We start from the raw sequence: 25,406 nt of genomic DNA on the forward strand, positions 1-25,406 counted from the left end.
CAAGGCCATCAGCAGTGGCCATGCCCCCGTGGAGACAACTAATTGTTGTTCTCGAGTTGTGAGTACGTTTTTGTTTAGACTATTGAAATACTTAGCCAGGTGGGCAGGGACTCCTGAACATTTCCTCTGTCCCACAGGGGGCCCCATTTTTCAACGATACAAGCAATCCCATGATATGGGGATCCTAGGAATCCCGGGTAACAGTTTGGAGAAAGGGATGAGCTGAGGAATGTGACCCTCCCCCATTCGTACTGTTGCGTCACCGGAGAGAAGGATGGGGGAAAAGGGGGACCCACGCAGACTCAGATTGCACAGGAAGTATTGCAGAGACAGAAGGGGTGGCTCCAGACCCCTCACACACACGCCAGGCACCCAGGCACTCATGTAGCCCACCCACTGGTTCAGGTTGTGACCTTGGAATTCCACTACACACAGTAATAGTTTTCAAGTTTCCCATAAGGATTATTCTTAGAACTATAAAATGCATTTCATGATAAATTTACATGGTAATGAACACATATCTTAACCATTAGGCTCTTGTAGATCTTACATAGACATAACTATTGAGAAACTAAATTGTGGGATAGTAAAACATCAAATTATACAGAGAAAATGTAAACTGTACTTCCCTAGTGTAGTGTCCTACTCATGGGACATTCAGAATCAAAGAATCACTGTATAACAACAGAAAAAGAAAATTATTAGTTATGTGAATATCTGAAGCTGAAAAGAAAATAGATTGGTGAGAACAACACTGAGATTTAAATATTACCTAATCATACTTAATAACTTTTAAATAACTATATTTACCTATATGAGTAAATACATGTGGAATAAAAAAATAAGTCATGCTATTTCATTCACAGGAACATGCTGTTGGGAATCAAAACATATGAGAGCATAAGCTTTAGTGAAGGTTTCTTTAAATATTAAGTAAAAGGAAATGAAAGTAACAAAAGTCCAGACAAAAGAGTATTGTGCTCCACGAAGTCTACACTTGAATTTTATGTGTGATAGCAGTTTTCTTTCAGATCTTTCTGAAAAGTTTTTCCTTTGCCAATATTTTCCTCCAAAAGAGCTGAACTGTTTCACTGTCGGTCAGATGTCATATACACACACCGGGGATCCAGAGAACTGTAGGTCTTCCTTATCATCTTGGTCACATCAAAAATGTCTCTAACCACTTCTCACCCTTCTGTAATAAATAACTAACAGAACTTACTTGCCTTCTGAACAGGCTTCCTGAGCGGGAAACACTGAGATACAACACTGACAAGTGGCATCAGCAGAAACACAGGTAAAAATCCATTTTTTAAATTGTCCTAATGAACACACAGGTTTCAAAATCAGTCATCACCAGCACACTCCCCAGCCTGGTGCACTTGACAGACTACTACCTACTACTGCTCTTTCAGACAGATGACAGAAGCTGCATCCTGTAGTCTGAGGGGAATGAAGACTGCAAGGCCTTGGGACGATTGGTGAAAGACTCTGGGGTGCAAGCTATTTTCTCTTCCCTCCTTCCATTTTCAGGTGAGGATATGGAATGGAATAGAAGGATCCAGTCCATAAATGCTTGGCTACGAGACTGGTGCTACAAGGCAGGGCTTTGAGTTCTTTGATAATGGCTGGTTTTATAAGACACCAGGCCTAACAGTAACACATGGGAAAGGTTTATCTCACAGGGGCAGAAGGGTTCTGGGACATGAATTAGCGGGGCTCATCTGGAGAGCTTTGAACTAGATTCGAAGGGGGATGGGGCTGTAACTGGGCTTGTACTGGTGGGTCAGAGCTCTAGTACTGATGAAGACTGGAAGAACTCCCACCTCCCTAGGGTAAAATCAGCATGTTCAGCTCATTCCCTGATATGCCTGTACATCAATGCACAAAGCATGGGGAATAAGCAGAAGGAGTTAGAAACCCATGCTCGGTCAGGACATTATGACATTGTGGCAATTACAGAGACATGGTGGGACAGCTCACATGACTGGAATGTGGTCATGGATGGCTATGTCTTTCTCAGGAAAGACAAGCCAGCAAGTCAAGGTGATGGAGTTGCTCTTTATGTGAGAGAACAACTACAATGTATCGAGTACTGTCCAGGGGGGGATGAGGAGTGGGTTGAGTTTATGGGGTGAGAATTAAGGGGCAGGCTGGCATGGGTGATACCACTGTGGGTGTTTATTACACGTCACTGGATCAGGATGAGGAAGTTGATGAGGCCTTCTTCAGACAGCTGATAGTGTCCTCTGAATTACAGGCCCTGGTTACTGTGGAGGACTTTCATTACCCTGATATTTGCTGGAGGGCCTGCTCAGCCAGCCATCCACAGTCCAGGAACTTCCACCAGTGTGTTGATGATAACTTTCTGATGCAAATGGTGGATGAGCCAACTAGGAGAGGAGTGCTGCTGGATTTTATTCTCACTAATAAGGAGGGTCCGATTGAAGCAGTGAAGGTTGAGGGCAGCCTTAGTTGCAGCGACCATGATGTAGTGGAGTTCAGGATCTCATGTGGCTGGAATAGAATACCAAGCAGAATCACAACCCTGCACTTCAGTAAGGCCAACTTTGGAGTTTTCAAGCAACTGCTAGGGGAAATTCCATGGGAACAGGGTACTTGAAGGTAAAGGGGCCCAAGATGATTAGCATCCAAGTACCGCTTCCAAGATCCTTGACCTTGTCAAGATCAAGGTCAGAGCATCCCGACAGGTAGGAAGTTGAGAAAGGGAGCCAGGAGACCTGCGTGGTTAAACAGGAAAGTGCTGGGAAAGCTCAAGTGGAAGAGGAGAGTCTACAGATCATGGAAGGAAGGGCTGGCCACCTGGGAGGAATATGACTGTTGTCAGAGTATGTAGGGAGGTAACTAGGAAAGCTAAAGCCTCCTTAGAATTAAACCTTGTAAGAGGGGTCAAGGACAACAAAAAGGGCTTCTTCAAATACATTGCAGATAAGACTAACACTAGAGGCAATGTAGGCCCACTCATGAATGAGATGGGTGCCCCAGTGACAGAAGATACAGAGAAGGCAGAATTACTGAATGCCTTCTTTGTCTGTTGGGTCTGTCCTGAGGAGCCCCATGCCCCTGAGGCCCCAGAGGAAGCCAGGATATAAGAGGAGTTTGCCTCACTTGATGAAGACCGGGTTATGGACCAGTTAAGCAATCTGGACATCCATAAATCCATGGGCCCTGATGGGATGCATCAGTGGGTGCTGAGGGAGCTGGTGGAAGTCATTGCTAGGCCGCTTTCCATCATCTTTGGTAAGTCACGGGGAATGGGACCGGTGCCTGAAGAGGAAAGCAAATGTCACCCCAGTCTTCAAAAAGGGCAAAAAGAAAAACCCTGGTAACTACGGACCAGTCAGCCTCACCTCCAGCCATGGAAAGGTGATGGAACAACTTATCCTTGGCACTGTCTCTAGACATATCAAGGATAAGAGGGTCATTAGAGGCAGTCATCGTGGCTTCACCAAAGGGAAAGCATGCTTGATCAACCTGATAGCCTTTTATGAAGAAATAACCAGGTAGATAGATGATGGTAAGGCAGTGGATGTGGTCTATCTTGATTTCATTAAAGCATTTGACACCGTCTCCCACAGCACCCTCCCGGCTGAACTGAGGAAGTGTGGTCTGGACAGCTGGGTAGTGAGGCAGACTGTGAACTGGCGGAATGGAAGACGCCAGAGAGTTGTGGTCAGTGGAACAGAGTCCAGTTGGAGGGTTGTGTCTAGTGGAGTCCCTCAGGCACTGGTTCTGGGAACAGTGCTATTCAGTATATTCATCAGTGACCTGGACGAGGGAATAGAGTGCATGGTCAGCATGTTTGCTGATGACACAAAACTGGGAGGAGTGGCTGACACGCCAGAAGACCATGCTGTGATCCAGCGAGACCTAGACAGGCTGGTGAGTTGGGCAAGGAGAAATATAATTAAATACAACAAGGGCAAGAGTAGAGTCTTGCTTCTGGGTAAGAACAACCCCAGGTACCAGTATAGGTTGGGAACTGGCCTGTTGGAGAGCAGCAAAGGGGAAAGGGACCTGGGGGTCCTGGTGTACAGCAGGATGACCGTGAGCCAGCAGTGTGGCCTTGAGGCCAAGAAGGCCACTGGCATCCTGGGGTGTATTTGAAGGTGTGTGGTTAGTAGGTTCTCCTCCCCCTCTGCCCTGCCCTGGTGAGACTGCATCTGGAGTATTGTGCCCAGTTCTGGACCCCTCAGTTCAAGAAGGACAAGGAACTTCTTGAGGGAGTCCAGTGCAGAGCCACAGAGATGATGAAGGCAGTGGAGTATCTCCCTCACGAGGAGAGGCTAAGGGAGCTCGGCCTCTTTAGTTTGGAGGAGACTGAGGGGTGACCTCATTAGTGTTTATAAATATGTAAAGGGTGAGTGTCATGAGGAGGGAGCCAGGCTCTTCTCAGTGACATCTAATGATAGGACGAGCGGCAATGGGTGCAAGCTAGAACACAAGAGGTTCCAGATAAATGTGAGAAAAAAACTTATTTATGGTGAGGGTGACAGAACACTGAAACAGGCTGCCCAGAGAGGTTGCGAGATCTCCTCTGGAGACATTCAAAACCCACCTGAACACGTTCCTGTGTGACCTGATCTAGGTGTTCCTGCTCTGGCATGGGGACTGGACTTGATAATCTTTCAAGGACCCTTCCAATCCCTGGTATTCTGTGATCCTATGATTTAATTCTAACTAATAAAACCCACTGGTGCCTGTACAGAGTTCTTTTAAACTCCCTAAGCTGAGAAATCCAAGTGCTGCACACTGTGTCAACACCACATTTTTTTTAGAGACCACATCTCCGGAAAACAAGCAGCCTCAGAGGCTGAAGGGCATAGAGTTCAATGTGGGAGACACATCTTCCCGCATGTCAGGATACGCTGTTAACAATACCTGAAAAAGCTAGCAGTGAGGTAGCAAAATAGATCTGCACAAACCTCAGTCACAGCTGAGCTGCATGAGCACAGCCACAGATATGGTTGTGGCTACTGCTTCTCTGGGGATCACAGAATCTTAGAATCATAGAATAGCTTGGGTTGGAAGGGACCCCAAGGATCATCAAGTTCCAATCCCCCCCAAAACGGACAGGGTTGCCAGTTGCTAGATAAGTATTAGATCAGATTGCGAAGGGCCCCATCCAACCTGGCCTTAAACACCTCCAGGGACAGAGCATCCACAACCTGTCTGGGCAACCTGTTCCAGCACCTCACCACTCAGTAAAAAACTTCCCCCTGACACCCAATCTAAATCTTCCTTCCTATAATTTAAAACCATTCCCCTTTGTACTATCACTATCTACTCACATAAAAAGTTGACTTTCCTCATGTTTATAAACTCCCCTTAAGTAGTGGAAGGCCACAATGAGGTCTCCGTATAGCTTTCTCTTTTCCAGGCTGAACAAGCCCAGTTGCTTCATCCCGTCTTCTTAGGAGAGGTGCTCCAGTCCTTGGATCATTTCCATGGCCCTCCTCTGGACCCTCTCCAAAAGCTCCACATCTTTTCTCAGCTGGGGGCCCCAAACATGGATGCAGTACTCCAGATGGGGCCTCGCGAGGGCAGAGTAGAGGGGGACAATCACCTCCTTTGCCCAGCTGCCACCCCTCTTCTGATGGAACCTACGATAGCATTGGCCTTCTGGTCTGCAAGCACACACTGCCAGCTCATGCTGTGTCATCATCCAAAACCCCTACTTTCTTCCCAGCAGGGCTACTGTCAAGGATTTCTTCTCCCAGTTTGTATACATACCTGGGATTACCTTGACCCAAGTGCAAAACTTTCCAATTTGCTTTGTTGAACCTTATTAGGTTCACAAGGGCCCACCATTGTTCAGCGTGATGTCATCAGCAAACTTGCTGAGGGTTCGCTCAATTCCATCATCTATGTCACTGACAAAGATTTTAAAGAGTATCAGTCCCAAGATGGACCAACTGGGGACATAGCTCAACACTAGCCTCAACCTGGACATAGAGTCATTGACCACAACCCTCTGGCTGCAACCTTCCAACCAATTCCTTATCCACCAAGTAGTCCACTCTTCAAAACTGTATCACACCAATTTAGAGATAAGGATATGGTGGAGGCCACGTCAAAGGCCTTGGTGCTGATAACGCCAAGGTCGCGGGTTCGATCCCCGTATGGGCCACCCGTGTACTACAACAAAGTCCAGGGAAAAGAAATCAGTTGCCTTCCTTTTGTCCACCAATGCCATCACTGCATTGTAGAAGGCCACCAGATTGGCAAGGCACAGCCTTCCCTCGGTGAAGCCATGCTGTCTGTCTCAGATCACCCGCTCAGTCGGATTTGTCTTTTGCAGCTGTAAAAGTAAAAAACAAGACTAAGTCATAAAGTGTAAAGTATGCAGGACTGGAGGCAGGCAGAAACTATCTTTTTAAGGAACAAAAATTCATGTATAGTCTGTGGCATTTTCTAGAAGAAGCATTCATAATTGTCAATTGGTCTTTAATTGTGTTTATAAACTGTACATACTTAGGCATGGGACTAAAAAAATCAAGTCAACCAGGAATGAGAATATTATTCAAAGTGATGAAACACCATGGAGAATGTTCCTTTTCAAAGGACATTACCTTCAGAAAAGACAGAAAGGAAATCGAAGATACACAAATTGCTTTTGTATCATAGAATCATAGAATAGCCTGGGCTGAAAAGGACCACAATCATCATCTAGGTTCAACTTCCTGCTATGGGCAGGATCACCAGCCACTAGACCAGGCTGCCCAGAGCCACATCCAGCCTGGCCTTGAATGCCTCCAGGGATGGGGCATCCACGACCCCCTTGAGCAACCTGTTCCAGTGCGTCACCCCCCTCGGTGTGAAAAACTTCTTCCTAATATCAACCCTTCCTGTCTTTACCCATTTTACTTGATCAATCTATATTTTTACATATCTGTTGTGAGCAGAGTTCAGTAAATGCTAAATAAGTTATTGATTTTTTTTTAATTTTTTTTTTAAATCAGCATTTGTATTTGGTCTTCTTCCAGCAGATTCTGAGTAAGGTCCACTTGTACCAAACAAAATCTCAAGGACTGGAAGATATTCAGACTCTGCAAGCAAGGTGACATTGGCTGATTAATTTATTTGATTTGTACCACAGTGGAAAAGTAGTGTATCTCTTTCATCTTGATGAAATAGGTGAAGAAAATGCATGTTTTAAGTGACTGTTTGGTACTCTCCTGTAAAATGTGCACTGAGATAATTAAGATACACATGAATAGAATGCAAATATCATACTAACTGTGGTGTCAGACAACCTATCACCTAAGTCCTTATCAGCACCTGAGGAATGGAAAGCAGCAAAGACAATCCACCCTTTGAGAAGGAATCCAAGTTACTTTTCCTTCATGAACCCACGCTGCCTGTGAGCAGTGATGACATTGTTTTTCAGCGTAATTTTCTCCATCATTTTTGCAGGTGGGATTGACAGGTCCATAATTACCAGGGTCTTCTCCATTGCTCTTCTTGAAAATAGAAGCAATGTTTTCCAACTTTCACTCAAGTGGGACCTCTTCAGATTTCTAAGACCACTGAAAAATAATGTTGGATTCAAATTTGTCTTACCAAGAAATTTGTGTCATTTCTAATAGTTTCCTGTAAACCTTTTTCAGGTTCAGAAAGACAAGTAATGTTAAATCTAGGAAAAAAAAAAAAAAAAAAAAAAAAAGCAATCAAAACTGAGAACATATCAGAAAACATAGTACATCACTGGTGTTCCCATCTTGAATACTGAATGAAGTTCTGATAAAATCAACTTAAAGAGAAGTACAGAACTAGAAAACATGTAGAAAAAGAATGAGGAAGATGATCAGAAGTAAGGAACAGACTCCACCTGAAAGAATAAACAGCCTATCACTTTAGGTTTGTAAATCTTGGAAGAGATTCACTAGTTTGCATGATACAAAAAGTACTGTGTGCGCTTTTCAGTATGCTTCCTTCTGCTCTTAACTCTTAAGTTATTATTACTAAGAGATGGAAAGCACCACTGAATATTTCCACTGTTGCTCTCAACTATATCTACTGCACACTGATGTTCACTGTAGAGTAGTTGTGTAAACTCTTCAAAAGATTATTCATACTAATATTGCAAAAACAAGCACTTGCAAGTTATGATTGAGGATGCCTTTACAATAAAGTTTCTGCCCTCTTGTACATGCATACTCTATACCTCTTTTTCCAAACACCTCCTATCTCATCATTGCTTAGGGTGGCTGACACTCCCCAGGTGAGCTACTTAGTCAATGTTATGTTCTATCACCATAATTCAGTGACGACACAGTGTAGTTCTTTTGCACTATGCCATCGAGCTCAAGCTGTGAACGCAGAATTATTCTTTTCCCATGGGCATTGTGACTTGATTTTCCCCCAAGTTCTCTCTTTGACTTTTCAATTAAGTCTGAAAATTCTGTAAGGGAATACAGTAGATGAAGGGAGTCTCTGGATTTTTTACTTCGTTTTCCAGCTTTCACAAGAAAAAAGTCATATTACCACTTTCATCTGTTCTATTTTGAATTGCTATGACTTTTCCTGGAAGCGGAATCTGATTACTCCTATAATTCAGAACTTTTTTCCTAAGTTATTAATGGCTAGTTTGTATGCACTCTTCCTTAGCAAAAATGTGTGCTTTTTATTAACTATCTCCCTGTCTCACAGTGTTTCACTTCACCCATCATGTCTCCCCCCTCTAACATTCTGGATATGCACGGGTTGTAGTTTTCTCCTTCCTCCTCCCAGCCCTCATTTTATAAAGCTTATCAAGCCAGGCTTGCCTCGTGTCTTCCCTTTAGACAAGTACTTTTTTCCTCTGACCATCCTAGTAATAAGCCAATGAAGCATGCTGAGTTAACTTTCCGGAAGACGGGTGGCCAGAGCTGTATGCAGTATGGTAGGTGATGTCATAAAAAAGTAGTTAAAATGTGTCATTAATGCTGCTCTATTTCTTCAAGTGGTGATTGACTTTTTTATTGATACACGACTTGATCATCTTAACTAATAATTTTCTATGTGGGAGCCATGACTATCTTGGATTCCTTTTTCTTCTTACGAGTAAAAGTAGAAATTACTTTTATTCTAAGTAAAAGTAGTTGAGAGTATCCCAAAATATTTCATAATGTCATTAATATAAAAGCTGAATAACTTATACCACTTCTCTTTGAAAGTCAAACAACTTTTATGTAAAAATAGACAAAAAAGAACATATATTTTTTACTATATCTTCTCAATTTTCATAACCACAGTGAGTTCATTGACTTATATCATGGGTGTCCAACATTTTGTCTTGCCTGGGCTGCACTGAATAAAGAGGAATTTTCTTGGGCCAAATACATATAAGTTGTTCCAAAAGTAATGTCTCCCATTTATTTCCATGGAAATGACAACAGATACAAAGAGCAAGATAATACTGTTTGATAGAGCAAGCTCTGCTGCAGAACACTCTTTTTCAGTGCAGTCAACACCATCAGCCATTCATTTTTGCCACCAGTGAACAAGAGCCTGCATGGTGCATCCATAAAAATCTGCGCCAGAGGAGTGACCCACTGTTGCCACTGCTGAAATGCACCATCTACCTCCTCACTGTGCTCACACCCACTGTTTAGTCCTCATAAACATTCAACAAGTATCAGTGAATGCCAGTGGGTGCAATTTTTTCCACATGGAGAAATTCAGTGGCATATCTTTGCTCCATATGCACTTCCATGTCAGACATCACTTTTTCCGACTGCCCCTCTGCTGCCATCTATCACACAACATCAAAATGCAATGGGATATTGGTGGTAAGGTTCACCTTCTGCTGCCACGACACCAACATCTGCCTCTGATGTCACGGGCCAACGTATTGGAGGCATTGGAGGCATTACTTTCAGAGGAGCCCCAGTAAGATATGTCATATAATTAATATGCAAGCAACAAAAACATTAAACTAGTGGGATATTTGACCTTGATTTTGTGAAACTAACGCATCAGTCTTGTTCAATGGAAGTGGCTACAATTCTTAGTGAGGTCTCAGGGTGTTCATCAGAGATTTCTGATGAAGAATTACCCTTCCTGTGCTTCATCCTTGACAATTGCTCACAAATGTACATACTGCCAAATAAGTGATGATATGACTAAGGTATAGTTGTGAAGCAAAGGATATTTTTCTCTGGCAAGAGGGGTCTTACAAAAGTTTGGTAAGGAGACATGATCAGATTTTTGAGTTGAATATCTGATTGCAACTCTATACATCCCATCTGAAAATTTGCAGATAATAGTATAAATTGATGATTTTTTTTGGCAGTCTTGAAACCCATTCTCAAACTGCTTCATCAAAACAAACAGAAAACATAACTGCATATTCTTCACTGTTCAGAGCACTGTGTTTAAGCAATCTATCAAAATTCATACAATTATTTGCTATTACTTGAGTAGGCACTGCACAGCACTGCCCCCCCCCATGCCCTGGCTTCAGTTGACACAGTGTTATTAGCACACTGATGGAATGGTTGTTGCTGAACAATGGGTGCTTGCCCAGGTCCTCTTTGTGGGGAAGGGCCACCACCTTTATAGTGCAGGCCAGAGGATAGGTTGCATTGCCAGCCATACCAGGCCACACGCAGCCCACAGGCTGCAGGTTGAACATAACTTACATATATGGTTTCTAAATGACTTTGGACTCTAATGTGAATTATACACTGAAAAAGAATGAATAAATTTTTTTTCATAGAATACTGGTAGTTACCTTCACCTACAATCACAGACATAGCATCGTTCAGAAACTACACTAATTAAGGGAGAATGACTTATGCTGTTTGTATGTTCCAGTTGTTAGTTGGTTTGCCTTATATCAGAAATATATCACTAATAATAACGTAGAAACTTGAAGTTGGGGCAAATTGTAGTTTTCTCAGACATTTTAGACTTGTAAGAGTGAAACTTGGTCTTTCATTTGACTTGAGTATCATTACTGTAAATTAATCATAGCAGCACAATAGAGTTTGGTGCTATTTTGAATGCTCAAATGTACAGGAAGCAGAAGATGTATGAGGAATTTGATATTCTGCCATAATTCTTTCATTAGAATAGGAACATTGACTTTATAGAGAAAGAGAAATGGGAAAGGGTTTTAAAGAAGCCATCATCACAGCCAGATATTTTAAAAACTCTTTTTAAATCCCTGAACTTAGAGATGACAGATTGTATGAACAGCTCTCTCTTTTGTTATTGGATGGAGTGCACTAAAATTAACTGGGCAGCCAATGTAATGGTGAAAGTGTGAAAAGTAGCACAAGAATAGCACAAAAAATCTGTTTAAATCTGGAAGTATGTAATTCGTGGATGGCTAAGCATATGCATGTTAGTTATCACTCCTTGTTACAATTGCAGCTAGTTTGATATAGATAATGTGAATTGCACTTACAAAAATGTCTGTCTTCAAGAATCTGGTGATGTTCGTATATTTGTTTTGCTAGTATTATTGCGGTGTCGGCTTGAAATGGTCGTAAGTTTAAAAACATGGAAAACCTTCTCACAAAAATCTAAGCAAGGATGATCATTACACACAGACATATTCCTGTTCATGAAAACAAGGAGAAACAGCTGTTAGTACACTGGCACATCTGGTACACCGTCTCTATCCACCAGAGCTGCTTCTGCTGTAACTAAAGACTTTAAGTTCATAGGCTTTGGGTAAAACAACTTATCTCCTTATTTTTTACAGCTTGTTTTTTAAATACATTCTACAGTGTTTTGGTGTTTTCATTTGGTGTTTCAAAACAAAGCTCTGGACACTGAAATGTTTTAAAGTCTTTTATACAATTTTACAAACGTAGTTAAATTAATGTACATACTGAAGAAGAGTAATTCTGCAGTCATTTTTACTTCAGAAAAGTCAAGTTTTAATGTTTTTATTTAGGTGGCTTCACATGTGTGCTAGACAAAATCCCAGACGTTAAAATATTGTTGAAATATTTCTTTCATTTACATCTGTCTCAATATTAGAATCATAGAATCACCTAAGCTGGAAAAGGCCTCTAAGATCATCCAGTCCAACTGTCCACCTATCACCAATATTTCCCACTAAACCACATCCTTCAGTACAACATCTAAACATATCTTGAATACCTCCAGGGTCGGTGACTCCACCACCTTCCTGGGCAGCACGTTTCAGCACCTGACCACTCTGCTGGAGAAGAAGTATTTCCTAATGCCCAACCTGAATCTCCCCTGCTGCAACCGGAGGCCAGTGCCTCTCATCCTATCGCAAGTTTGACAAGAGAAGAGGCCAAACCCCCTCTCACCACAACCTCCCTCCAGGGAGTTGTAGAGAGCAGTAATACCACCCCTGAGCCTCCTCTTCTTCAGACTGAACAATCCCAGCTCCCTCAGCTGCTCTTCATAAGGCTTGTACTACAGGCCCCTCACCAGCTTCTTTGCCATTCTCAAACTAGGGCTGCAATTCTCAATTAGGGTAAGCGTCACTTTTTTTTCCAGTGATTCTGTGCAACTCATTAAACTGGGACCTTGTTGACTGGGAATGTTTCATTGATCTGTCAGTTAAACACGGCATTATTTTTCAAATTTGCAGTGATTTGGAAACTAGGAGAGCTTTCTGAACATCACAAGTCAAAATCAAGACTCATTTTGGCTCTAGGTGCTTATTTACAAATGAGCAATCATCACATGAAATGGAAGGGAAATATCTCCAGGTTTATTTCATACTGGTGTGATGCAAAGCAATTCATGACTCTGCTGTAGACCCTATACAAATGAGACTGACAAATCTGAGAAAGCAAGAGTTAGATTTTGCTCTTACTTTTCATATTGTTCTTATTAGAATGTGGAGACTATGAAAAGCATTGGAATGTGATTAATTATCAAAAGCAGGAAAAGAGAAGAGAGGAACATTATAGGATCATGAATATTTAGGAAGGGTAAGACTTCATTATGATAACCCCTACTAACTGCTATATTAATAAGGTTGAGCAATAAATGAAGAAGAAAGCCTAACCTGAATACTGTGCAAACGCTTCATGGGAGAAAAAAAAAAAAAAGATTCTTTGATCACTTGAGAACAGACAAAGCAGTCAAAAATATTAATATAGCTGCAGTCCCAAACTGGTAGGTCAAATTAACCTCAACATCATCTCTGTTTAACGTCAATAGTTAGATTACTGAAGATATTTCTCTAAGACACCTTTTAACTGGAGCAGATTGTGTTGTTGGATGTAAGGTCAATAAGAATACATATGTTGTAAAGAATTGGATGATCAATAAGTATACAGAGAAGTTAGGCTTAGTAAGATTATCATGTTGGAAAAGACAATCATAGAAAAATGAAAGTGCTCGCCAGTGTTGTAGGCTCACAAGAAACTCCACAAGAAGCAACCTCCAGAGAGAGATCCTTCCTCAGTGGCAGTCACCTTCAAATGGGGTCTAGGAGAGGCGGAGCCTGGCTCCACCCCTTCCAGTCACACAGGTGAATTGCCTTCACCTGTGCCCCAACGGCTGACTCAGTGCTTGCCTCAGGTGGTCAGTCAGAGGTTCAGGCTGTGATTCAACAGTTCCCTTACATTGGAGTTCAGCAGAAACAAACTATTTCTAAATTTATGAAATACTATGGAGAATACTAATCTGCAGAGTCCTGTAGAGGCTTCTTGTTGGTTTTAGTCATGCTATATAGACGCTCCTATTATTGGTATAAAGGATAAAGAATGTAACAAAAAAGGCTGCCTGAGAAGAGAGAAAAAACAAAAATGTCAAGGAAATGTATCTTGTTTAAAAAGTATGCTATATTATTTTAAAAATAAGAAGAATGAATTACATCTAATTCCTAGCATGTAGCCCCACAATAGACATGAATTTAATAATATTAAGAAATACTCAGAGGTCTTTTTAATAAAATCAAAGTACTGATTTAATTCAGAGACATTCAAAATATGTCCTTGAATTTGTTAGCTGTTAATCCATCATATAACATATGTGCTGTGCACTCTGTGATAGTAACAAAATGTTCTTTATAACCTTAATATGTCTAGTCTCTTACTATGTACACACAAACTAAACTTTATGTTTTCTTCTGAACAATATGAACTGAACAGTCACAGAGGAATTCAAGCAAACTGTCACATATCTTAAAATCAAGTTAATTATTACTGAATTAGTAATTTTAGCTCCACCATTTTTTGTTAGGTGGGACAGAAACTTCTCTTGGTACTATGTGGTTCCTATGTGCATGACTCTTGGCCATAATGTATAGTCCCACACAGTACTAAGGATGTGCATCTCTCCCCTGTGCTTCACCATGCCACTGTTAATTTTATTCTATAGTTGTCAGAATAAATTATGTCCCTGATGGCAGTTCAATATGCATTCCCATGAAAGTTATTACAAAGTCAATAGAAAACAGAAGAATGACTTCTGTTAATTTCAGTTAAGTTCAGCCAGGTCTACTTTTTTTTTTAAATAGAAAGGAAAAATGGAATGACTGCAACATACTGCCTAGGTAGTTACTCTTAAAGGTTGCATATAGAGAGAGGATATATTGAAGAAGTTTGGAAAAAAACGTATAGCATATAAAGCTTTTTGTTGATGTGAATTACGGATATGGAACGCTAGAAGCATTATACTTGGGCATTGGCAGCCAATATTCTAATTTATCCAAAATAATGAAATAGCCACTCTCCCCTCTATTACTTCCACTGGCATTAGGTCTAGACAATGTCACATCAAAGAGCAGCACTTAAGACCAGGGCTACCTGACACAAACCTGGGACTATTTCTTTTTTCCTACACATGATGGATTGTTCATTTGCAAATGAACACCTTGAGCCAAAATACTAAGCCTGTATACTACTACTGTTTAGAAGAATGATTATCATGACAGTATGTACTGATATTATGTATGTGCCCTATGTGATTTGTCATTGAATTATTTGTTAGAACTTAATGTTCACAGACTGCAGTATTCCAAATAAAATCACATTTCATGACGCTCAAATTACATTAACCTTTGTGGTTTTTAATATAGGCTGCTGCTCAGAAATGCATGTATGTATATATTTTCAAATTAGAGCAAATGTCTGGAAAAAAGATTTTAATGAACATAAGTGAATCATATTATTTTACTATTCAGTCAGTTTTCACTGACTTATTATTCAGTTATTCACAGAAGGAAAAGTATGATTCACAGAGGAAAGTATGTTTTGAGATTGGGAATGTTTCAGTCGTTACTATTTTCATGATTGTATTAGCTGCTATGGGAAAGACGATGTTAATGCTGTGTTTTCAGGCACATGAATAAGTAGTTGCAGTGACATAGAACCTACAGAGCAGAGACAGGAGATTTCTGAAACACTGTGGCCATACTGCTGCTCTTCTTTGGTGAATATCTACCCCCTTCAAGGTGTTGGAATATTGATTTACAGAGATAAAAGCTGCTGCTTTGACAGTGATGGTTAGAAAGGAATGCAAAAAAAACTGTATTTTCTTAATTCAAATTTTGTATAGCATAGTCCGTGTTTTAAAACAAGGAATATATATATATAAATATATCCACGACGCTAGTTAGAATGAAATATTGTGAAGCACCAAAATCCTTTCATCACTTGGAGTATTAATCTCTTGGTTTATTATCCTTGACCTGACCTGGAAATCTTTTCCTCATCACTGTAAATACAATAGTATATGTGAGACGAATGCACTATACCAGCCAGAAAAAAAAAAAAAAAATTCCAAATACTTGAAATGCATAATATCTCAATTAGTTCAGCTTCTGAATAAGCTTGCTTTGTTTGTTTTGCCTGCAGAAATGTCAGTCGTGCCAAATATTATGTTGATATTGTCACAGCTAATGGGCCTGTATTTTTGCATCTTTTGCAGGAATGAATACTTGATTTAGTTTTAAACAGTTTCCAGATCTAGATGAGCTATAAAACTGTTTTGAAAAATGACACCCAAACACAAAACGCATCAGCTTTAGATTTGGTGACAGGGCACTGAATACATGACTATAAAATATCATAACTTTGAAGGTCACGCTGTCACCGTCTGCGAAGTGGAATCTCTTCAAGGCTATTCTGAAAACTAGTACCTGAGAGTGCACAAGAGAAGAACACCTGATGGTTGTGCTCTGCATCAGAGGTAAACTAGTTCCTTTTTGTCTATACTATAATGAAAAAAAAAAAAAAAAAAAAAAAGCAAATAGGACTGTATCTGCACAGAGAAACTTCAATAAAAAGGCGGAATATATATTTTTAATAACTTAGACCTTCAAAGGGAAGGATCAGTGAACTGTAGTAGCCGTGTTTTATCGTGGATTTGCAAGCCAGAGAAAGCATTCTACAAGCTATAAATGGACATTTCCAAATGAGCAGGAAAAAGTATTCTTGCTGTATTGCTGTATACACAGAACAAGTCATGGATGCCAATTACAGTATTTCCAGTGCTGCAAGGGATTTTTAACTATCTAGGGAAAAAAAAAAACCCAACTTCATTTGTAAGCCAAAACCTGAGTGTTTTATTACCACTTTATCTCAGATGGTAATGTTTACTCCAATTTGTTTCTTGCATTTTTATTTGACATTCAGTGGCTTGGATTTCTTTTTTCTTCCAGGAACATTTTGATTATAAGGATAGATTCCTCAGAATCTGATGTGAGAAATTACAAAAATGCATTCTAATTAAAGATGGCCAGAAAAATTTCTAATTGGTAGTTTAACAAGATGTTTTATTACATGTAATCAAGCTATTAAACAATTCCTTTTAATTAAAATATGCTGATATCAAATGAAACAAGTAGGTGACTGAAATAAGGAGAAAAAGCCGCCTTCTTCAATGAAAATGTATGCTTTCCTAATAAGTTAATCTATTTAGTGATGCTTCTAGGGGAAGATAATTCAGTGAAACACTTCTACAAATCAGCCCTTGTTCCATTCATTTGAGTCTTTCATGTGCCATTATTGCTGAGTTTTTAAAGATCATATACCATTGTCCTGTCCTTTTAGTAGCATAAGAAACTTTACAAATCAGAGCATATTTTCTATTTTTTCATAATAGAATTTTCTGGTAAGAATAGAACTACAGGTAAGAGAGCAGTCTACCAATGACAGTAACTCAGAGTTTTACCTCCCTGTATTTCTGAGTTGATGTATTACTGAAAAAAGAAAAATAAATAAAATAAAATAAATTAAAAAAAAAAAAAAAAAAAAAAGCTTGTACACTATCCCCATCAGTACTTTTCCTGGAAGAAAGAATTTTTCATTCAGAGGAAGTGCCAAGGAAACAAATCTTCCTCAAGGTATCACCAAATTCACACTAAATATTTTGGTAATAGCTTCACTGACACATTCATTAATGGTACAGTGGAATAATAGGTTTAGACATAAAAAAACATCTTTCTAAAACACAGAGTATCAAAATAGTATATAAATCGATTATTACTATTATATATTATTATATAATTTCAATGGTTAAAAGAGAAAAAGAAATTATTCTTGGAGTAACTTGATAGAAAGAGTCTCAGAAATACCGAGTTCCTTCACATTTCAATGACTAGTGGCTATGCAAAGGAATCAACGGCTTTGTCTTTTCATTGCTTAAGCTTGCTTTTCTTCCTCATCCATCTGGCTGCATAGCCTGAGCATATTCAAATACAGATTTGCAGCCAGACTACAAGGACACAGCCCCTTTCTGAGAGCAGGGACGCAGATTTGGTACTAGACAGTTATTTTAGTAATTGTGTGTTCAACCAGGCGTCTATACAATCCTTCTAATGTTCTTCTATTGTTTTTTTTACAGCTTTTCCAATATAAGTATAGTGAACTTGAAGAATTCAAAAACATAATATGCTGCCAATGACCACTATTAACCCGAAGGAAAGAGCTCATCACCTAGGTAATGGCTTAAAAACACCAAGTCCAAAAAACAAATACTGAACACTTCCCACATTTCATTTTTTTTTTTTTGGTGAAATGCTATACACTTCTGGAGAGAAAATAAAGGGATGTAATGTAAAAATATGAAGTTTAATTTTTTTACAATTGAAAGAACTTTATTAAATTTCTGAAAATAAAAATGCAAGCAGTTAACACACATAGTTTGTGTTAACAGTCATTTAATACTCATTTTACAGCCAAGTACCTATTTCTAAATTAGTCCCTTGCTTGTATAGGTAATATATTCCGAAGGATCATATTTCTGATTCATAATTTTGTGTGTTTCTCTTAGTATAAATATACATATCATATCTGTACCGTGTCCATAATTACTTTTTCTAACTGTACCTATTCCTACTGTCCAGCCCCTAAGTACATTTAGATCTCTCCAGATCTTATCAACCTTAACACTGCAAATACAGGGCTGATTCAAAGCTAAAAAGATCCTATTTCATTGTTTTGAGGTTTCACTATGCTTCAGATCCATGGGAGTCTGTGATAATGATGCTGCCATAACAAGTTAAGACTGTGCCTCATGTTATCAAGCAGAACTAAACAGTCCATCAAAGAGAGATCCCACACAAAGATGCCCCAAATCTGAGTGTGTGAGAGATTTTTTGTAAAGTTACTACAGACTACAAACTGGAAAAGATTTTTCATAAACATAAGGTGCAGTGAAATCAATTCATAGTAGAAGTCGAAATTCACAGTAATTAACTAAGCTAGCCTAACCAAAGATGACCATATTCTATTACACTGTAAGATTTGCTGAGAGAAGGGAAGGCAGGACCTAAGCACACAGCAAAGCTGTGGAAGTGTTTTCCTTTGTGGCCTCACTACCTCTCCTCAGCAGACACAGAATCCTAGCAGAACTCTGCACAAGCATGATCCAGCTCTCCTTGGTTTATAAAGAAATTTATTCCTAACAAAGATAGCAACAGATAGGAAACTGTAGGTTCTCGGGATACTCCATTGCCAGCATGAGAAGGACGGCAAACTAGGTCTTTGATTCTCTGACTCTAGGAAATTGAAATGATCTTGGGTCTGACACCAGGACAAAAATATTGCAGCCCAGATGCAAGAAAAAAGCTGAAGAAAGGCAAGAGACCACAGCCACCCCTCAGAGATTAAAAAGATTTGTTTACATTACAGTACATTAACATAGTCTTCTACTTTTAACCCAGAAGCCATGCTTACACAATTCAAGAAAGGCTCTTCTTCAAGACAAGACTACAAAAGAATTGTCCACATTTAAATACTTAAATACTTGTTTGTTTCAATTCTCATATTTGTAGAACACTGTTTTCCATTGACTCCTAATGTGACAGAATTATAGCACTCTAGTCCTATAGCACATGCTTAGCAACCTCTCTAGACCATGTAGGAATCTCTTTGTTTTACTGAAAATGTTTTGCTCTCAGTTTCAGAGATGAATTTTCTTTCAGTCAGTTTAATGAGTTGGCTATAAGCTCAGATTTGTGTTGCATTCGTTGTTCAAATGCACACATTTTGGATGGAACGTGTGAGGCTTCTAGATAATAGACTTCTATCTTGGAACATCAAGTGAGAGAATTTTCTTATGACTTCAAAATCAGTCTTCTAAATGTGAAGAGAGCTCTTTTTAATATGCTTAGAATTAACTACAACTGCCACCAATAAAAATTATTGTTGCAACACAGTTTATGTGCCAGGAATTGCATCCCCATGGATGAGCAATGTCAGTACAAGAATACAATGTGGGTGATAATAAGCAACAAGGAAAGGCAGCTTTGGCATCATAAAACAAAGAGAATACAATCCTAGTTCCAATGGCTATGAGATCACAAGTGTCCAATTTACAGTAAAAGAATGCGGAAGAGAATAAATCACTTCTGTTACTAAAAACTGGGTAACTGGATTAATAGATACTAGAATAGGATGTAGAATTACTAGAATGTAAATGAACAAATGGCCCTGTGATGGCAGCAGAACTTAATAGCAATGGTGGAATTTCTCACTGATATGCTATAAAATACAGACAGATAGATCAATAATAAAGAGACAGAAAGCGAAAAAGCACACAATGAACATGCCTTTCTAATGGGAAATTCTTTCCAATGCACACATTTTTTATTATTGCTGACTTTTCTGAATACACACTTGTCATGGAGTTACCTAGATAGATCTGTGCCCGTGACAGGGGGGCAGTGGGCTTGCGGGCCCCCCTCCCCCCTGGCTTCCCAAGAAAAATGAAGCAGCGGCAGCGATCTAAGAAGGAGAACTTATTTTACTAACTATGATGTTGGGATGCAAGATGACACAATATAATACAATCCAATTGGGAGTAAGGATAATAAACCAAATGAAATGAGGGAGAGAGCGAAAGAGCGATAGAGAGGGAGAGAGAGAGAGAGAGTGAGAGAGTTTTCCGAAACCGAAAGCCTTACTTGATGAAGGTGCCCGGCTTGGAAAGCACACCCACACCTCTCCCGGCAGCAAGCGAAAGTGAAGAAAAACTGCGCGCAACCAGATGACGTATCTTCCGTGATGTGTCTTCCTTCTCTGACCGTGAGGTCCTCTGGGATACGTAGTTCTTCTCTTTTGTCCATGATGTTATGATGTGGAATACCAATAGCGAAGTTACAAAACCCTGACAACACTTTACTGCCAAAACATATTTTCTTTAATGTGATAGAGCAAAATAGCTCCCCTTCCTGATAATGGCATAAGGGATTTTATAATTGTCAAGATCATACCTTCATTAAAGGCTGCGAAAAATACAATTGCACCTTGATGGCAAAATAACTGCAACAATTTAAGAGACAGCGCTAGCACAACTACAGCACTAAATACGAAAACAAATCACAACCCTCATCAGAGTTCAAAATGGATGTATAGATCAGTCCGAATACTCTAAGGCCCAACAAACACAAGCTTTTGCCTGACAGAGAAAGCACCTAGCACAGAAAGGACATATAGCTGAGTTGTGCAAGAACAGAGCATTACCAGTGTCCACACAGTGTATGATTATTTGGAGAGATCTGTGTAGAGCAGACATATCCAATAAGCTACCTACAGGTTGCACATGACCCAACTGTGCGATCATGGCAGCAGGTCTGTCCAGTAGAGTGGCTGTCCTGGCTCTGGAACACGAGGAGGGTGCAGTGCAGTGCTGACAAATAATATGGCACTAATAGTGTCAGTTTTCAAAGACTACTGTTTGGAAATAGATTATATACAGAAACATGCTGCTGTATTTGATACATACAAGGAAGAGAATCATAGAAGGGGCTGGGTTGAAAAGGACCATAATCACCATCTAGGTTCAACCCCCTTGCCTTGGGCAGGATTGCCAACCACTAGACTAGGCTGCCCAGAGCCACATCCAGCCTGGCCTTGAATGCCTCCAGGGATGGGGCATCCACAACCTCCTTGGGCAACCTGTTCCAGTGCGTCACCACTCTCTGTGTGAAAAATTTCCTTCTAATATCTAACCTAAATCTCCCCTGTCTCAGTTTAAAACCATTCCCCCTTGTCCTATCACTATCCACCCTCGCAAACAGTCATTCCCCCTCCATTCAATAATGGAAGGCCGCAGTGAGGTACCCCTGGAGCCTTCTCTTCTCCAAGCTAAATAATCCCAGTTCCCTCAATCTTTCTTCATAGGAGAGATACTCCAGCCCTTTGATCATCTTAGTGGTCCTCCTCCGGACCTGTTCGAAGAGCTCTGTGTCTTTCTTGTAGTGGCTGCTCCAGACCTGGACACAGTACTCCAGATGGGGCCTCACAAGAGCCAAGTCGAGGGGGACAGTCATCTCCCTCTCTCTGCTGGCCATCCCCTTCTTAATGCAGCCCAGGATATAGTTGGCCTTCCAGGCTTCAAGTGCCCACTACTGGCTCACGTCCAGCTTCTCATCCAGTAGGACCCCCTGGGCCTTCTCTACAGGGCTGCTCTCAAGGGGTTCTTCTCCCGGTTTGTATAAACACCTGGGATTGCCCTGGCCCAAGGGCAACACCTTGCACTTGGCCTTATTGAACCTCACTAGGTTACATGGGCCCACTTCTCCATCATGTCTAGGTCTCTCTGCATGGCCTCCCTTCCCTCCAATGTATTGACTGCATGACTCAGCTTGGTGTCATCTACAAACTTGCTGAGGGTGCAATCAATGCCATCATCTATGCCACTGATAAAGATGTTGAAGACCACTGGTCCCAAGCTGGAGCCTTGGGATACACTGCTTGTGATTGGCCTCCACCCAGATATAGAACAATTGATCACAACCCTCTGGCTGAGACCAGCCAGCCAATTCTTAATCCACCAAACAGTCCATCCTCTCCAATTTAGAGGGAAGAATGTGGTGAGGAACCATGTCAAAGGCTTTGCAGAAGTCCAAGAAGATGACATCTGTCACCCTTTCCCTGTCTACCAGTGCGGTCACTCCATCACAAAAGGCAACCAGATCGGTTAGGCACAGTCTTCCCTTGGTGAAGCCATGCTGGATGTCTCAGATCATCTTTTCATCTCATATGTGCCTTAACATGGTAAACCAGGAGGATCTGCTCCATGGTCTTCCCAGGCACACAGGTGAGGCTCACCAGCCTGTAGTTCCTCAGGTCATTCTTTCTCCCTTTCTTAAAAATGGGAGTAATATTTCCTTTTTTTCCAGTCACCAGGGACTTCACCAGATAGCCATGATTTTTCAAATACGATGGAGAGTGGTTTGGCTACCACATCAGCCATCTCTCTCAGAGCCCTAGGATGGATACCATCCGGCCCCATGGACTTATACACACTCAGTTTCACGAGGAGGTGTTCGACTTGTTCCACTGTTACAGTAGGATGGAGTCTGCCCCTGTCACTCACACCTAGAGCTTCAAGGTCCTAGCAGACATAGGAAACCTGACCACTCATGAAGACCAAGGCAAAGCACTTACTGAGCATCTCAGCTTTTTATATATCTTAGGATGCCAGTTCTCTGTCCTCATTTATCAGAGGAGGAACACTCCTTGGTCTGTCTTGTCCTGCCTATGTACTTGTAGAATCCCTTGTTATTTTTCGTATCCCTTGCCAAGTTCAGCTCAATCTGTGCCTTGGTTTCCCTGATCTTATTTCTACAAATGCGAACAGCATCCCTATATTCTTCCAGTTCATGTACATTTCCCTCTTTTCCCTCAGTTTAAGCTGCAGGTCCTTGCTTATCCATGCCAGTCACCTGTCTCCTCTGCACAATTTCTTCTGCTGGGGGATGGAGAGCTTTTGCACTCTCAAAAGGGTGTACTTAAGGAGCTGCCAGCTCTGTTCTGTTCCTATGCCCTCAAGGATACTTTCCCAGGAGATCCACCCAGGAGTTCCTTGAGAATCTGGAAGTTTGCTCTCCTGAAGTTCAGGGTCCTGACTCTACTTTTTGCCAGGCATGCATTCCTCCAGATCACAAACTCCACTAGGGCGCAATCACTGCAACCCAGGCTGCCTCCAATCTTAACCTCTCTAATGCTCTCCTCTGCATTGGTGAGCACCAGCTCCAGTGCTCGGGTCAGTCCGTCTAATACCTGGACCAGGAAGTCCTCAACAAACTCCAGGGTTGTCTGCCACCTGCTGTGCTGCTATCCCAGCAGTTATCTGGGTGGTTGTAATCCTCCATCAGAACAAGTGCCCACAAGCTTGACAATTCCTGCAGTTGAAGCAAGGCCTTGTCAACAGGCTCCCTCTCAGCAGGTGGCCTGTAGCAGACCCCAATCACTAGATTCCTTTTACTGGACCAATTCCTGATTTTCATTCATAAACTCTCAACCTGGTCATGGTTGTTACTCAGAGCTTTTTGCAATCTATCCACTTCCTAACAGAGAGAGCAACACCCCCTTCCTTCCTACCCTGTCTGTCCCTTATGAACAGCTGGTAGCTTCAATCAGAGTATTCCAGTCATAGGATTTGTTCCATCACATTTCCGTGATAGCAGCCAGATCATAATTTTCCAAGCGCATCACGGTTTCCAACTCCCCCTGCTTATTTCCCATGCTGCATGCATTAGTGTAAAGGCACTTCAGCTGGGCTTTCTGGCATGCTATCTTTCTAGAGGGGCCCTCCCTCAAATGTCTGAAAGAATTCCAAAGTTTTTCCCCACTGCTTCCTAGAGGGACACAGGAAGATTTCAGACAGCGGGGTCAGCAACATTACCTTTTCTGAGGAGTTCCCAGAAGATCCTACAGGACAGTTCAAAGGCTTTTCCCTGCCATCTCCTACAATGACAAAATCCCCAAGCCCTTCTCTGTCCCACTTACCTCCACCTACTTCGCTCATCAAATCTAGTTCAAATTTCTGAACTACTTGCTCCACCCTGGCGAGTGTCATTATATCCCCATCCCACTTCATACCTAGTTTTAAGATCTCTCAACAAGCCCTGTCAACTCCTGGGCTAAGATCAGCTTTCCTCTTGAAGACAAGTGAGACCCATCTGCAGCCATGAGGCCAGGCACCAAGTAAACAGCTCCATGGTCAAAAAACCCCAAGTTCCTGTGGTGGTGCCAACCTTTCAGCCACTTGTTCAAAGCCTATGTTTTCCTAGTCTGCTCAGTATCCCTTATCACCCCAGACAGGAGAGAGGAAACTACCACTTGTGCACCCACTTCTTCAATCATTTGCCCTAAACCCCTGAAATCTTTTTTCATTTCTGCTTACCTGATTACTGATTTCATCACTGCTTACCTGAACTATCATTACTGGGTAGTAATCAGAGGACTGAACCAGACCTGGGAATTTTTTGATGATGTCCCTGACATGGGCCCCAGGGAGGCAGCATGCTTCCCTATGAGTCAGGTCAGGTCTTCAAATGGGGCTGTCATTCCCTGGAGATGGGAATCTCCCACCACAATTACCCTCCTGTCTTTCCTGATAGAAGCAGTCTCAAGGCATGGGGGTGACCACTGCACACAAAGCTCCCTCTTAGGCAGATCCTCCCTCACCTCCCCACTCACCTTCCCTTCAATTTCAAGCGTCTTAAACCTTTTGCTTAGTGGGACCTGGGGGAGTGGGTTAGGCAGACACAGGGGTGCACCTGTGACTCTGAGCCAGGACCCAGGGACTCTGATGAGGAGGGGTTTGGTCTCTTCTCCCAGGCAACAAGCAGGACCCGAGGAAATGGCCACAAGTTGTACCAGAGGAGGTTTAAGTTAGACATACGGAAAAACTTTCTCTCTCAGAGGGTGGTCAGGCACTGGAATGGCCTATCCAGGGAGGTGGTGGAGTCACCATCCCTGGCAGTGTTCAGGAGGTGTCTGGATGAGGAGCTACAAGATACAGTTTAGTGGCTTGTGGTAGCAAGGGTAATGGGAGGATGGTTTGGACTCTATGATCTTGTAGGTCCTTTCTAACCTTGTGATTCTGTGATTCTGTGACTCTTCTAAACCTCCTAATCTGTCACGTTTGTCTGATTGTGAAAGGGCAGGGAGTCCACCACTTTTCTGGGTGTATAAACCTGACGCCCTTCCCTCCAGCATGCC

General features: G+C 41.4%; 1 non-coding gene across 1 annotated transcript; it reads left to right on the top strand.

The window, feature by feature from the left end:
* Positions 1-810: 810 nt before the first annotated feature.
* SLITRK2 lies at positions 811-20,095 on the top strand. The gene is made up of 5 exons (XR_001466280.3): positions 811-1,297; positions 1,416-1,533; positions 7,008-7,081; positions 15,877-16,137; positions 17,794-20,095. It is a non-coding gene; the product is annotated as an SLIT and NTRK like family member 2 (transcript).
* The last annotated feature ends 5,311 nt before the right edge of the window (positions 20,096-25,406 follow it).

Source organism: Gallus gallus, chromosome 4, assembly GCF_016699485.2.
Source record: "Gallus gallus isolate bGalGal1 chromosome 4, bGalGal1.mat.broiler.GRCg7b, whole genome shotgun sequence".
NCBI classification, from domain to species: Eukaryota; Metazoa; Chordata; class Aves; order Galliformes; family Phasianidae; genus Gallus; species Gallus gallus.